Below are 16291 nucleotides of genomic sequence, written 5' to 3' on the forward strand. Positions count from 1 at the left end.
CATTTCAAGATAAAGTGGAGAGGTTCTCTTGAGACTAAAGTGATATTTCAGTAATAAAATTTTATAGAGGGAGAGGCATTGTCCTAGATGGCAAGGAAGTTAAGAATAGGGGTAAGATAACTTTTATGATGAATGGTCAGTAGTGGATGGGACAAGCACAATGTTCTTTTAATTGCAGCACAAACACACAAAAAAGTAAAGTCTAGTTAATATATCATTCTGTAATGTAGTCATAATATAGCAAAAACCAGAAGTCTTTAGTACAGAACTGAACAAAGATTGCAAAAATACCTGTTGGAAAATGCTTGAACATACACTGAGACCCAGGGTTCATTGGCTGTATTTGACTAACTGGTAACATTTTAATCATGATAAGATTTGTTGAAAAAGGATCACGTCAGTTCACTGTGTTCACATGTCAGTGTTCAGTCTCTCCTTATTTCTTTTTTTTTTAATTTTTTTTAACGTTTATTTATTTTTGACACAGAGAGAGACAGAGCATGAACGGGGGAGGGTCAGAGAGAGGGAGACACAGAATTGAAACAGGCTCCAGGCTCTGAGCTGTCAGCACAGAGCCCGACCTGGGGCTGGAACTCACAGACCGCGAGATCATGACCTGAGCCAAAGTCGGACGCTCAACCGACTGAGCCACCCAGGCGCCCCTCTCCTTATTTCAATGGGACTCTCGACCCAGAGTGGCTAAGGACTCAGCTTCTCTACGTTCCTCAGGATTATCTTCATCCCTGGTTCACTTCTTTGTTTCAAAACCTATCGCAAGGTTTTTCTGGCATCTCCCAGTGTTTGTAACTTTTGCATATTTTGCATTGATTTTTCAAAATTCACTTCAGGGACCAAGTTTTTAATCCATTGATTTTCATATATACATGTATAGATTTTTTTCTGAATTCTTCACTAGATTCAGGGATTTTTTGCTGGGTGTGCTAACACCAAAAACCACACGATCAGTTTTTGTGGCACGGTAGCATTATACTCTCGGTCTGAGATTCTGATTCTGTATCCAGCACCTTTGGCAACATCAGCATTTTTCTCTGCTGTAATGATCAGAGTAATATTCTATTCTCTCACGGAAAGAACCCCTTCTGATTGGATTCTACACTGAAAGCACATTCCTTGTGCAACTCGGCAGCAATTTTTGTGCAACATTTTATTTGCTACGAAATTCAGTTATATAGTTGACATCAATTAATGTGTATTGGCCAGGAGATAGGTTTTCACATTCAGAAAACGCTTGCATTATTTTAATTTGTTTTTACAACTCCAAATCTCCTACCTGAATACTACTAATAATGGCAACAATTAAAAAAAAAGTGCTCTTCAAAACATCTCAAAGTGCAATGGGAAATTGCATTTGTGAAGTTTTATATTATTAAACCAATGCTCAGGGACGATTATGATTATGTGGTAAGCTCATTTCAATGTTCTAGTTTTTTACTGTCACCTTCTCTGAAGAACTCTAAGCACTAAAGGAGAAATGATCGGATACTAAGCGTGTATTGAGGAAAGGTAGTTCAGGCTAACAGAGTAGGGCCTGCCCAGTGGGCTTGGGAAGCACACACTCAGGTAATAATGTTAGCGTTAAAGGAAATGAAAGTGTCACGGTGAATGTGAAAGCAAACAGATGTCAGCTGGTGTGTAATGCTAATGGGAAAAATTAAAAAATAAAAGATCAATTCAAATGAGAATAAACCTAAGTATTCCAAATGAAAATCCAATTAAAGGGATGCTTACTAGAGGTAAAACACACTCAATAGAAAGATAACTGCAAGTCCTTTCAGTTCTGGGGAAAAAAAAAGTGCTAACTTTAATGCTCACAGCTTGGGGGCCAACGACTAGATTGAACTCCCTGGATATACACACACATAAAGAAACATAAATTACTGCATTGCGCTAACAAAGTTATACAAAGAATGTGCTTACCTTTCAAAGAATTTAGAATCATCGTTTGGCCTCCTAATAATTCCAGACAATAATTAAGATTAACATAGAACAAAATAAAGAACACAATCTCATTCTTCCCATGCCAGACCACTCAAAATTAGGACCCAAATCTGCAAAGCCAGGCCAGTTTTCTTTCTTTTTTCTTCAGTGTAATAATGTATATTTGACCTCTGTATGCAATTACCACTTCGAAATTCAGATTTTACATTAGTTCACATCACCTAAAACCATGTATCTAGTTCCTGCTCTATCCACAAGTTTTTATACCCAAATTAAAGACAATTGAAGGGGAATTAGGGAAATGCAGGACAAAAGAAAGTTGTTTGGCTTGAGGTAATATGAAAAGATGTGATCTAGATGTAAATGTCCCTATAAACGTGTAGAAATTTCCCTTTCTAACACAGAAATAAGAGTCAGAGGAAAAAGGCATTTTCTAGAAAATAATCTGGCTCAAAAATAACAACTGACCCAGAAGGCTGTTTTCTGAGAATGAAAAGCCTGTCTGTGAAGGAGTATGCGTTATTCAGTGAACCAGAACTATGCAAAGTCCTAGCAATAGCCACATTTCCAGAAATCGGGATTTGATATAGTTGCCTCCAAAAGCAGACACATTCTTCTTGTGTGACTTTGTATTTAGAAATACAAGATGACTTGTTATAAGAGATAATAACTAGTTAGAATGTGGGGGAAGACAGTCCTATCTTATTCTGCTACCTCAATTTCCAGCTTTATGAGGTCTAGATAGGAATACTTACTAATTGACCAATCCTGGAGTTCATATGGCTATATACCTAAGAAATATTTTAAAAATGCCAAGAAAGAAAATAACAATACAGAGAAAAACTATATAATAAATGGCTGAAATTTAGTGTTCACTTTCCCAATTACTTTGGTCAAAAAAATGGGTCACTAAAGCCTTAACGTGCACCTGGAAATGTGGCTTTCTGTGTCCACGCCCCAATATACTTGTGAGGCTCTTACTTCTCACATACAGGTTAGCCTCTTCTCCAGAGGCTAACTTTATTCCAGAACATCACTGAGAAATAAATGAAATCTAGAAAGGATGATTTATTCTATTCCCCTATGAGGAAATCTGAGTTCTACATAGGGTACGTAACCGATACAAAGTTACACAGCTAGTTAATGGTCAGACTCACACCAGAATACTGAATTTGTGTAAATATATTGCTTTTAATATACTTTTGGTTTTAAAATGTGTATATGTGGCTCTCAGCTCCTTTTTGTTATGATCTTATTTATTCGGTCTCTCAATTTTAGCAATTCTTATGTATTTATTCATGACAAACACTTGCTTGGGGCTCTCTGCATGGTTGGAAAGTAATGAGAAATCAGGTCGATAATTAATCAGATTTTCTCTTTACTCATTGGAAAACAAAAATTTAATTGCATGTAGTTATCTTATGAGCAGTAAGTTTTAGTTTGCTTAAGATTGTGCACATATATGTACAGCATTTGAAATTGAAACAGTAAGGTTTATAAAAGTCAAATTGTAGTTTGTAAAAGCACTTCAATTTTCTTTATGTATATTTTCATACATTTGCGTATTTATGCTAATTGGTTCCTGAAATATTTTATTTATGTAAGAAACCATGACCTGGATATATGCAATGGCACAATATTTATATTGAATTATGAAATGTCATTAAGAATATGGATTCTAGAGATTTTAACAGCTCTTAATGGCTGTGACATCATGAATGGGCTGACTTTACCTCTTAGTTTTCTCATTTTTCAAATGAGAAATAGTATCTCCATTGTCAGATTGCTATATATATTAAATATATATATATATATATATATATATGTAGGGCACTTAGAATAGTGACAGGAACAATAAACTCTACAAAGTTGTTGGCTATTATTATCACCATTAATAAGATTTTAGACTTTAAGACTGATATTCTAGGCCTATTATTCATTATGTATTTTATTTTTATATTTATTTTACATTTCTCTCTCACTATTAACATAGTATTTTGCTATACCAATTTCATATTATGTAATTTTATACCCCATTTAGAATATTACAGATTATACATAAAAACAAAATAAATCCTCTAACATCAAAAATACAGAAAATAGTGGTCCAGAGAACAGTGTAGCACCTGGCACATGCAAAAGTATCAACAGTCAACTGGCAGGATGGACTTTGGCCTAAACATATCAAGAGATATCACATAAACTCTACAATAATCTTATTTGAACTAATGGAAGTAGGCTCTGAAAAACAAAATCTTGGGGGTTTTTTTTGTTTCGTTTTTTGTTTGCTTTCTTTTCTTTTCTTTTCTTTTCTTTTCTTTTTTTTTTTTTTTTTGAAATCTTAGCTCTTACCTGGAAATTTGGGAATTTATACCAAGGGCAAACAAAATTTCTTATACTATTAAACTTACACAATACAAATATCCATATTGAAAGGAGCAATTTCCTTTAGGCTGAGAGATATAAAATAAAAACACGACTCACAAATTTTACTATTGTCTCTCTTTTTTTGTTATTATATATATATGTTAGTTAACTTTAATTATTGGCTTTACTGTGCACTTAAAAATCATGAAAACCGATGGGCTTAATTTCTATTCACCTTACAAATAGATTTAAGCATGAGCAAATAAGTGTTACCACTACAAGGATAACTTGGCACATTTTCCATTATGGAGAAGATTCAAACACAAGTAAACAAGTCAAGCAGATAAAAACTAAAAGGCTAAGGGGCGCCTGGGTGGCTCAGTCGGTTAAGCGACCGACTTTGGCTCAGTTCATGATCTCCCGTTCTGTGAGTTCCAGCCCCGCGTGGGGCTCTGTGCTGACAGCTCAGAGCCTGGAGCTTGCTTCAGATCCTGTGTCTCCCTCTCTCTCTGGCCCTCCCCTGTTCATGCTCTGTCTCTGTCTCAAAAATAAATAAACTTTAAAAAATTTTTTTTTAAAACTAAAAGGCTTGGAGCACCAACGTGGCTCAATAGGTTAAGCATCCAACTCTTGATTTCAGCTCAGGTCATGATCTGGTCATTCATGAGTTCAAGCCTCAGGTTGGCTTTGCACTGACAGCACTGAGACTGCTTGGGGTTCTCTCTCTTCCTCTCTCTCTGACCTTCCCCAGATCTCTCTCTCTCTCTCTCTCTCTCTGTCTCTCTCAAAATAAATAAATAAATAAATAAATAAATAAATAAACAAATAAATAAAAGATATAAATAATCTTAAAAGGAAACTAAGAGACTAAAAATTATATGTAAATTGGTAAATATAATTAATAAGTTTTATTACTACACATAGGTAGAAACATGCATAGCAATTATGTAACATATTTTTTCTTCAGCACTGACGAATAATTTCTTCAAAGTTATAGGAACCAAGATATGGAGTAATTTCTAAACAATTAGCATAACAAAGACCACAGACTAGGATCACAAAGCAATGAAGTTCCACATCAATAATAATAACAGCAAAATTAATAATCCAATATATTTAAAACTATAAAACACAATTACCTATGGGTCAAATAAGTAATAGGAAAATTAAAAAGTGATTTGGAATTACCCAAAATGGTGAATACACAGCAAATCAAATCTTTTATGATGCAGATAAATTAGCAATTAAAGGAAAACATAGGGCCTTAAATGTCAGAAGAAAATACATGCTGAAGTTAAATTCAGCCAAATGTTCAGCTGAAGGGACATCCAAGAAAAGTAGAACCGAGATAATGATTATAATAGCAGGAATTAATGAAATGGAAAGCAAAGAACAAGCAAAAATCAACCAGAATGAAAAATATGTTATTTTAAGTCTAGTAAAATTTTAAACTAACAAGAATAATCAAGCAAAGACACAGAATGCACGTATAAACAATAGTATGAATTAAAGTGGTATACGACTATATAAAAAAAAATACAAAAAATAATATGGGAATGCTATAAAATACTTTGTCTTAACATATTTAAAAATCTAGACAAATATAATTTTAAAATGACTACACACACATACACACACACATACACACACACACAAACTAGAAAACATAAACATCCCATAATCATGAAAAGATAAACAACTTAAAATCTTTACAAAAGGAAACACTGTCCTCAGTCATACTTTAAAGGAGGCAACTATTCCAATTTTATAGAAACCTTTGCAGAAACCAGAAAATTTCAATTTAGTAGGCTTATCTTGATCCTCAACAGAAAAAGATAATACAAAAAAGCTTAAGATAGAGGACAATTTTACTTAAGAACAAAGATAAAAACACCACCCAGAAAATTGCACACTGTATCCAGGTTTATTAAAATATACCCTAAATGAAATGAATTTATTAGAACACTGCAAGGTTGGTTCAATGGTAGAAAATGTGAGGTTCTTCTGTTTTGTTTGTTTATTTCAGTAGGTTTCACGCCCAGTGCAGAGCTTGACCTCTCAACCCTGAGATCAAGACCTGAGCAGAGATCAAGAGTCTGACACTTAACTAAGCCACCCAGGTGCCTCAACAATACAAAATGTCTTAAAATATTGTGCCAGACAGTATTATTTTTCCTGCATATTTATTGCCATCACTTGGAAAAGAATCATACTTTCCCATATCATATATGTCAGCCCGAGACATGTAGTTTGCTTTAGATGATGAACTGTAAATGCAGTGTTAGGCAAAAACTTCAAGAGGCAGCCTGGCCTTACCCATGATTATGTTTCTTTTACCAAACCAACAGTGTTCCACATGGAAGCTGTTCCATCAGTAGATTTGGGTTGAAGACAACATGAGATACAACTGCAGTAAATCTGAGATAAACACTTAGCATGAGCAAGAAATAAACCTTTGTTAAGTTACTGAGTTCTGTGGTTATTTCTTTTTGCAGTTTAACCTATCCTGACTATTTTAGTAATTTACCACACTAACAAGTTAAAAGTGAAAATTTCAGTGAATACCCAATTATCCTGTAAAAGCTTGCAATAAAATTCAATACTCATTAATGATAGGAAAAAAAATGACAATAAAATAAAATAAAAAGAAGCATCCCCATCCTAACTAAAGGGAACCTACCAAAAAACAATAGAAAAAAATAATGGTAAAATGTTAGAAATGTTCTATTTAACACTGGGAACAAGACAAGTATGCTTATTATATAAAATATGCTTATATACAAATATATTACTTATTTTATTAGTGTTCTAGCTGTCACAAAAGTCAAATAAACAAAAATAAGATATCTAAGTATTGGGAAAAAAAGTATAACAATATTTTCAGGGATATGGTTGCTTACATAGAAAATCCTAAATACTCTACAAATAAGGTGTCAATTAATACGAGAGCTTACAAGAAGACAAGTGATATAAAAATTGACTGCATGCTATAGGCCAGCGAAAAGAGAATGTATTTAAATGAAATGTACAATGTAATAGCATAATCTTGTGAAATCATCCAGGAATGATGCTTAAGAAATGGTGTAAGACATTTTTAAAGATAGTTACAGAACTCTACCGAAAGCCATTTTTAAAGACCTGTGCAAAACAGAAACACGCCATGTTCATGGCTATAATAAATAGGCCAGTTTTTTAAACATTGACTTATAAGTAAAATGCAATTCCTATTAAAATTCTATTATCTGTGTGGGACTTGCTAAGACTGATCTAAAATTTATATGGCAAAGCAAAGGGCTCAGAATATACAAAATATTCATGAAAAATGGCACTTTGGAGAGACTTGCCTACAAAATGTGAAGGTTTATTATAATGCTGCAGTAATTCAGAGAATATGTTATTGATATAAGGATAAAAAAGAGATAAACTGAACATTGCAGTGAGCACAGAAATATTTCTGCATATGTATGAATACTTCATTTGTTACAGAGGCCACACTGCAGTTCAGTGAGAAAAGAATACCATTTTCTCCAACTAGTGCTCTCTAGTCATTGATTAGACTTTCCCAAAATCAACAAAGTCGCTCCATATTTCACACAATAAACAAAAATTCAACTTCAGGTAAGTTGAACACTTACATGAGGAAGAAGAAAATAAAACATTCAGAAATTTTATCTAGTGATGTACTTAAGGCTCTAGAAAATGTCTGGCACACAATTGGTACTCAATAAATTATTTGAACAAATATGGGACCATATGAAATCAGAGTAAGGAAAGATTTCAGGAAACACTTGTGTCTGTAATAAACAGTAAAGGAAATGATTGATAATTTTTGATAATTTAAGGTAAAAATTTCTCTTCATCAGAAGCTACTAATAAAAAGTTAAAAACATAAGCTACGAACTGGAAGAAGATATTTACATTAAATACACATTAAAATATTAGTATTTAGAATATATAAAGAACACTGACAAATTAACAAGAAAATGACAACTCAATTTAAAAAATAAACAAAAGATGAATAAGCATGCTGGTGAAGAGACACTATAAATCACCATTTAACATATGAACAGAAGCAAAGACAGTTCTATCAGTATTTTATTTTGTTAGCTAGGGGTAGAAACATGGATGTTTAACATTAATCATTATATTTCATTTACCTTACATATAAACATCTACATGTATATAGATATAATCTTTTGATGTCTGAGATATAATGAAAAAAGATAGTAACATTAATAATACAAAGCAATGTCTGAGTAAGAACTCTTAAAAGTTTACTTTCAACTAGTAATAATAGCATTAAAGTAAATGATAGTTACAATTCACTGAGTGCTTTTATTTATCCTACATTGACCTGATAACTTCACATATCTTTTCCACTTTTTACATAATTCTTGCATGTATGTTAAATAGGCCATTTTCCCTATCTAACCAAATGGAGATTTTAAGAGGTAGATTCTGTTAAACCATGAGCATAATATACGGATTAAGAAATACACCTTGCTCCAGTGTTTTGGGCTCAATGTAAATACAAATAAAAACGAATGGTGATAGACATTACTTTGGTGAATCTCAAAGACTTTTCTCCACACATGCTATTCAGTATGCATCAAATATCCAGGGATCCATGGGCACATTCATAAAGTAATGCTTCCACATATGGATCCTCATTACTTCTCTCTTTATGACTGGTGGTTTGTTATTCATTCATTAATAACCAAGTGAAATCTGAATTCTGTGGAGTGGATGAACTAACCACAACCATTCTTTCATCTATTCAATATTGAAAGTCTACTAAAAGATCAGAATCTGTTGAAAAACACAGCAAGCTCTCCTGAACTTTACATTTAATTACACTGAGCAAGTATGCATCTTTTTAATGTTACCAAGATATTCTTCTCCAGCTGATATTTCTTTCTATAATAAATTTTGTCAGGACCAATTTCAGACATTGTACAAACATTCCAAGAAGGTAAAGTGCAAGGAAAAAATAATTAGGTCAAAAGATCTGCTTTACTACACCTCATTTGCTCAACCAAAACTCATGATACCACAGTGCTTTTTTTTTTTTTTTTTCTTTTCTTCCAAGTCCCTGGATATTTATTCAGGATTCTTTCCTGGGCCCCCTCACAGCAAACAGTTCTTCAGTCAATCCCTTCCCGAGTCCTTCTGTAGAACTTTTTGCCTGTTTCACATAGCCATATTTGTTGGGGCTTTTGTTTTTGTTTTTGTTTTATTTGTCTAGATTACAATTCAGCCTAGATTATTGACCAGTTTCTGTTCTCACTTAACTTTTACATTGCTGAATACTGTAAAGTATATAATGACGGACAGTTAACATACTTCCAGGGAGGGAGCCCATCATCCAGCAGGGTGAATTGCAGCCACATGTGCCTGTAATATGGCAGGTGTCAAGGTCTGCTGCTAGGCAGGTTGAATGCATACTTTCTGCCTACACACAGCACTTGAATCTCATCTGAGCTAGTAGCACCATTTCTGGAACCCTGAAAACTAGATATACCAAACAGTTTATCTGCACTGTCTGTGTTTTGTACAGCAGATGGCTGGCTGGTTGTTTTTACATATAATAAGTGGAAGTAGCACATATCTATAAATAAATAGTACATTAAGCACTCTTTTGCCAAGTACTGTACAGAGTTTTGCTTTTTTTTAATTCAAATATGGAAGTAGATCCTGTCACAGGTTTTCTGTTATGAATGCAAATTTAAGGCATGATTATATTCAGGGTAAGATAGGATGATTAGGACAAGGACTCATGTCTGCTGTTTCATCTTCAGCACTAAGCTGCCTTTGTGTCCTTTGTTAGAGGACTGAGAGATTTGTTCAGCTAAAAGGAACGAACCTCACAAGGTCATTTTGTTAATTTCACCACATAAAATGATCAGATCTATAGGAATAAATAATGGGTGCTGTTCTCACATGTTGATAAATGTCCATGATAATCTGTTACAGTGACTAAGTAGCCTCAGGTCGATGTCTATACTTCCCAGACTGCTTGAAGACTTTCCTATGAAATGCTGTGGTAGGAGGGAGCTCAAAAGATCAGAAATGCAGACAATAAATTATAACCCAAATGCTTCTTCCTTCAGATAAGATTTTTGATCTGTCAAGAAATTACAACAGAAGCTAAAATATTCATTGAACTGATTTAAGACTTCCAACAAACTGTTTTTCTCACCGATAATTATTTATATTCCACAAATTCTGAAAAGGTGATACATACTGAGAAAACCTCTTACACACAGAAGTTACCCACCCACATTTTCCACACGCTTATAAGTTAGCACTTATATTTAGAATTGCTTCCTAAGCAGGCCTCCTATGCTCAAGCTACAGGCAATATTCAAATACTCAAATAAATATTAGCATCAGTGTGTGTGTTCTATGCATTCTCAATGGGTTGGTTAGAAAAAAAATTAAATGTAAAATAGCTAGCTAGTGAGTAAAATGTAAAAATGAGTAAGCTGATGGCAATCGTGATTAAATTTGTAGAGAAGGCAAATATTTTTGAAGTAATATAAAAAAAAGTAAGGTTTATTGGAGGAATAGTAAAAAGGTTTATTTTAAGGACAGTTAACTGTTCCATCGTTAATTGTGTCAGTCTGTGATTTGGCTGACCAGGAAATCTGCCAGTTACTCTTTTTTTTTATGTTTAATTTATTTATTTAGAAAGAAAGAACGTGCAGGGGAGAGGGGCAGAGGAAGAGAGAGACAGAATACCAAGCAGGCTCCACACTGGGCACCAACCCCGATGCAGGGCTTGGACCCACGAATCATGAGATGGTGACCTGGGCAGAAATCAAGAGTCCAGTGCTCAACCAACTGAGCCACCCAGGTGCTCCTGCCAGTTGTTCTTAATAGAGTAAATACTAAATTAATATTTTTGGAGGGTAAAAAAAAGAAGAAAAAACACAACAGACACAAGAAATACTGTGATTACTCCTCAGTGTTTTTTGTTGTTGTTTTTTTTTTCATTCCCAAAGGCAATGGCTCATACTTGGTGAGAACTAGGGATGCATACATAATAAAACTTTCCATAACACAAGTGAAAAAATTGAAAACTAGAGCTTTCCACTCGATGAAGGAAACTAAGCATTTGGAGGTAGGAGAACTATGCTGGACAGTGTTTCTATTTAATTTGCACAGCTGTATCGGTGCCAAATCTATTCCATGTATTTCTTCATTTTCCCCACCCACAGGATATTTGCACATGCTGTTACTTCTGGCCCCAATACTCTGCTGTTGCAGATCACTGTATTCTCACTATCAATTGCATTTTAAGTCTGTGTTCAGTTATTTTTAAATTAATAACTACACTCTAATTACTGGCCCCCAACAAATTCTCAAATAGAATCTCTGCCCCAAGAAGCTTGGAAAGTGAGATGCTTGAAGTGAACTTCCAAGAAGATTGCTTTTTTACACCGTTGAAACAATCTTAGCACTTACTCAGATTTTTGGTTTGTCACTCTGTTAAAAGCACTTAATAAGATTCTTCATGTGCAAGGCACCCTTCTGGGCATAAAAGAAAAAAGAGCTAGTCTATTTTCCCAGCCCATGCCATTACACTATCTCTAGTGGAATCGTTTCTGGAGGCAGGAAACAGAATCAAAGCAGACAGTGTCTTGTACAATCTCTCCATGAGTGGGAAGGATGGCAGCAAAAGATATAGTGCCTTTTCTGCTTTGCAGCAAAGCTCCACTATTGGATTTTCGGATCAGTTTAGAAGCAACTAAGAGACCTATCCTGTTAATTCCTTGTGTTTTATAAATGGAAATTAAATAGAATTCACCCATGACAAATATGAAGGGAGAAAAAAAACCCACAATTTTACAATCAAAGTCTACAGTCTATTTTTCCAGGGGTAAAAAAAGTAATGCTAACAGAATTCTGGATAGTAAAAACTACATTTCTTCCTGTTCACTGTGAAAAAAATGAATTAAGTGGTGATAATAAATAAATTTGAAATCAAGATTTCAAAGAAATGAGAATATCAAAACTAATTTAAGTGTTAAAATTCCGTTTCTTAATTTGTAAATCACAGGTAATAGTTAAAATAATAATATTAATATCTTTATATCAATAAATGAAATAATGAAAGTGCTATGGTAGAAAAAATCACAAAATGAGATTTTTAAAAATGTGAATCATTATTAGCATGGTGATTAAGTGCAGACTTTGGAGCCTGATTCCTGGTTTGAATTCTGCCACCTCTGTGACCTTTGGGGGTTGCTTAAAATCTCTATGCCTCTGTAAGAGGGGGAGAATATTAAAAGGGCTAACTCATGAAACTTGTTTTGAAGAACATTCACACTCACTAGAGGGAAACTATTAAAATTATGGAAATGGTCTTTAGTATTAACCACAGAGTAGTAAAAGAGTTGTCTGAATAACATTGTCTGATTCTTTATTGTGTCTCATTTCCTTCCTATTTAAATCATTTAAACTTACCCTGTGGCTTCCCAGATAAAGCTGATACTTCTGAGTATGCTGCCCTGTGAAGAATGTCATGAGCCTACTGCCACTTGCAGCTCTCAGATGACCCAGTCACAGTCTATCTTGCTCCAAGTCGTTGCTCACTCATTTTTATTTCTGTCCTTGATGTCCTTTGTTCACCATTCCCACTCCTCTTCACCTAACTCCATCATGGTCCCAGGTAGCACCTTCTTAATGTTTTCTGAGCACTATACTGAGATCATGTCTTTGGTAGGCTGGGTCTTCCACTGGAACAAAAGAAGCTTGAGGGCAGGGATTATGTTTCATTTTTTACTCTTGTGCCCCCTGAACCTTGCCCAATAACGTCATTTTGTGAATGTTTCATAAGTGTTTGATAAATGAATAATCAGGATTATCAACTGATATAAATACGCCAGAAATTAATCTTGTCTTTTTTGAGAGACTCTCCGCCATGTCTAGACCAATGGTTTTTAAGCTTGGGAGCACATAGAACCTCAACAGAACTTTAAAAAACAAACCAACAAAGAAAACAATGCTCAGAACCTATTTTTTTTTTTTTAATAATCAGGTCCAGGTGGTTCTGTTGACACACCTTCACTGAGAACCCTGGTCTAGAAAAACGTATTTCCAGTATTTGGTTCATAAGAATATTTTTACACAAAATCTAAAATCCTCTAATTCTAATTCCCCACCCTTGGTGGTATACTTTTAAGAGTTTTTAACTAATGCATATTTAGGAGTCTGTGAAGTTTTAGATGCTATTAATTAATTTGCCAATAATTTTCTGTGGCTTTATTACCCTATAATCATAGAAGTTATTTTTTGTTTCCGCCAGGTAACCTAGATGAGTGGAGCACAACTGTGCCTTCGGGGTTTTATTTAGCTGCAGAATTAGGTTGTTAAGATGTCAGTCCTTAAATGTCCTAACTTCCATTTGGGTCATGGTAAAAAAAAAAAAAAAAAAGTCCTGGGTGAATAATAAATTTGAAAATTAATGTAAAATTTTCCTCTCTTCAGTATTCTGTATGCATCCAAAATTCCCAGTTAAGCCTCCAGTCACTGAAACTTTTTACTGGTATCTTCCAAGTTCAAACAAGTGCTCTTTTTTAGTCTTGCTTATTATTTAAATTTTGGTCTACGTTTAAACAGTCACCAAAAATGTTATAGTTGATTATATCCTCTCCATTAATTAAAGTGAGGACAGTACAGGTGAAGGTGGAGTTTCTTATGCATAATTTCATGGTTTATCAGGGTCAAAGTCAGAAAGGTCAGCTAGATCATTAATTATGTTTACGTTATAACAATATTTTATGTCATACAAATATTTAATTCAACATAGCAGTGTTTATTTTTAATCCCTGAGATATGAAAGATATTGAAGCCATACACCTTGATTTTAATCTATTTTAAATACTATACCTATTTCATTTAATTATTTTTTATTAAGGTATAATTGAAACACAACAATATATTAGTTTCAGGTGTACAACATAAAAATTCATAATTTGTACAAATTGCAAAGGATCACCATAGTAAGTCTATTTAATATCTATTACCACACATGGTTATAAAATGTCATTCTTGTGATGAGAACTTTTAAGATTTATTATCTTAGCGACGTTCAAATATGCAGTACAGTGTTATTAATTATACTGTATATATTTTAAGAGATAATTCTCCATGTCAATAGTGTGATATGAAAATATTGTTATGAGTATAAATCTTCTATCTTGAAGGTTTTAATTCACATGTGATTACTGTTTGTAAAAAGAAAAAAAGCTTGAATGTCTTAAGATATAAAACCAATGTAGTTGTTTTAGTAGCTAAATATTTCCTTTGCATTTGGAATCTGTCCCTTTATTGATCAGCATCCAACTTTCCTGTTTTCCATACTCAATTGCAAAGTTGAAGCTAAATTTACTTTTTTAGCATGTCTCAAAACTTGCGTGGATGATGTAAATATAAATGAATTGTAATAATCTAGTTTATATTGTCAAAATGAAATTTTCTGAAGGTAGACCAGAAAAACTTTGGGATCAAAGGTCTGAGAAAACTGGAAAAGTGAAAAGATATGTTAAGTGATTCCCACAGCTTTAGTGTTTCAGCGGTAAAGCAATACTTTCAACTTAAATAGCTTATGTGTATATGTATAAGTTACTGTCAAAGTGTCTCCTGGGTTTGAGTACTATTGCTATTGTACCCAATAATTGACATAATAATTGATATAATCATACAATAATTGACATCATGTGAAACTTATTTTAATTATGTTTTCTTTACTTTGTATAATATTAAAGAACTTTTCTCTATATAATGTTAACATCGAACAGTTGGTAAAGGCTGATCTAAACACATTTTGCTCATAGGCTCCAGAGTCTGTGCTAGGTACCAATTTGTGTTTCAGAACTGCATGACTGAGCTCAGAAAACTTGAACTCACCTAAAAGTATCATGTTGCTGTATTCTCATAATATAATGTACATTTAAACCACCTCAGTGTCTTGTTAAAATATAGATTCTGATCCAGGAAGCCTGAAGTGTAGATGTGATTCTTCAATTCTAATAAAGTCAAGTGATATCCGTATTGTAGTCCATAGACCACCCTTTGAGTAGCAAGGAGTTCTTCAATTTCTGGGTCTTTCAATTCCAATGTTCCATTACATAGATGAACAGGTGGGTTTTTTTTGGTTTGTTTGTTTTAAAGGTGGTAACTTTGTTGATAAGCAGACCACATTTAAGTTGAATTAAATTAAATTCTGTGCATAATTTTTATGATTTCCATCTTTTAAGAAGACTTCTTTAGAAAATCCTTAAAGTAATGAAGGATGAAGAAGATAATTACCATTTACATATATAGTAAAATATTGTTTTGCAAGCATAATTCGTTCCAGAAACATGCTTGTAATCCAAAGCACTTGTATATTCCCCACTGGAATTAATGCAAAGCAAATTTCCCCATAGGAAATAATGGAAACTCAGATGATTCGTTTCACAACACAAAATGTTCATTTTAAAAATGATTATAATACTGTAATATAATACAAAATAATAAAGAAAATACAAATTTAAAGAAAAATAAACAAGTTAACCTGTGCTTACCTTTGAAAACCTTCATGACTGGTGTGAGGGAGACAAAAGAGAGGAAGGTTATTGTGTAGGACGACTTTCACTATCACTAGCAGAATCACTGCTATCTATTGGCTCAATGGAATCTTTTTCTTTCCATGCAACTATTAAGGAAACCTATAAGGAACCCATCCAATGACACTTTTCTTTCCTTTTGATGATTTCATAGAAAGGTGAAATTGCATTGCTGATGACCCACAATCCTGCAATGAGACAGAGAGAGAGAAAATATAGTATATTACTTGGCCTTTAAGAAAAAGGAAATCGGGGCACCTGGGTGGCGCAGTCGGTTGAGCGTCCAACTTCAGCCAGGTCACGATCTCGCGGTCCGGGAGTTCGAGCCCCGCGTCAGGCTCTGGGCTGAT

Source organism: Lynx canadensis, chromosome B1 (genome assembly GCF_007474595.2).
Source record: "Lynx canadensis isolate LIC74 chromosome B1, mLynCan4.pri.v2, whole genome shotgun sequence".
Lineage (NCBI taxonomy): Eukaryota > Metazoa > Chordata > Mammalia > Carnivora > Felidae > Lynx > Lynx canadensis.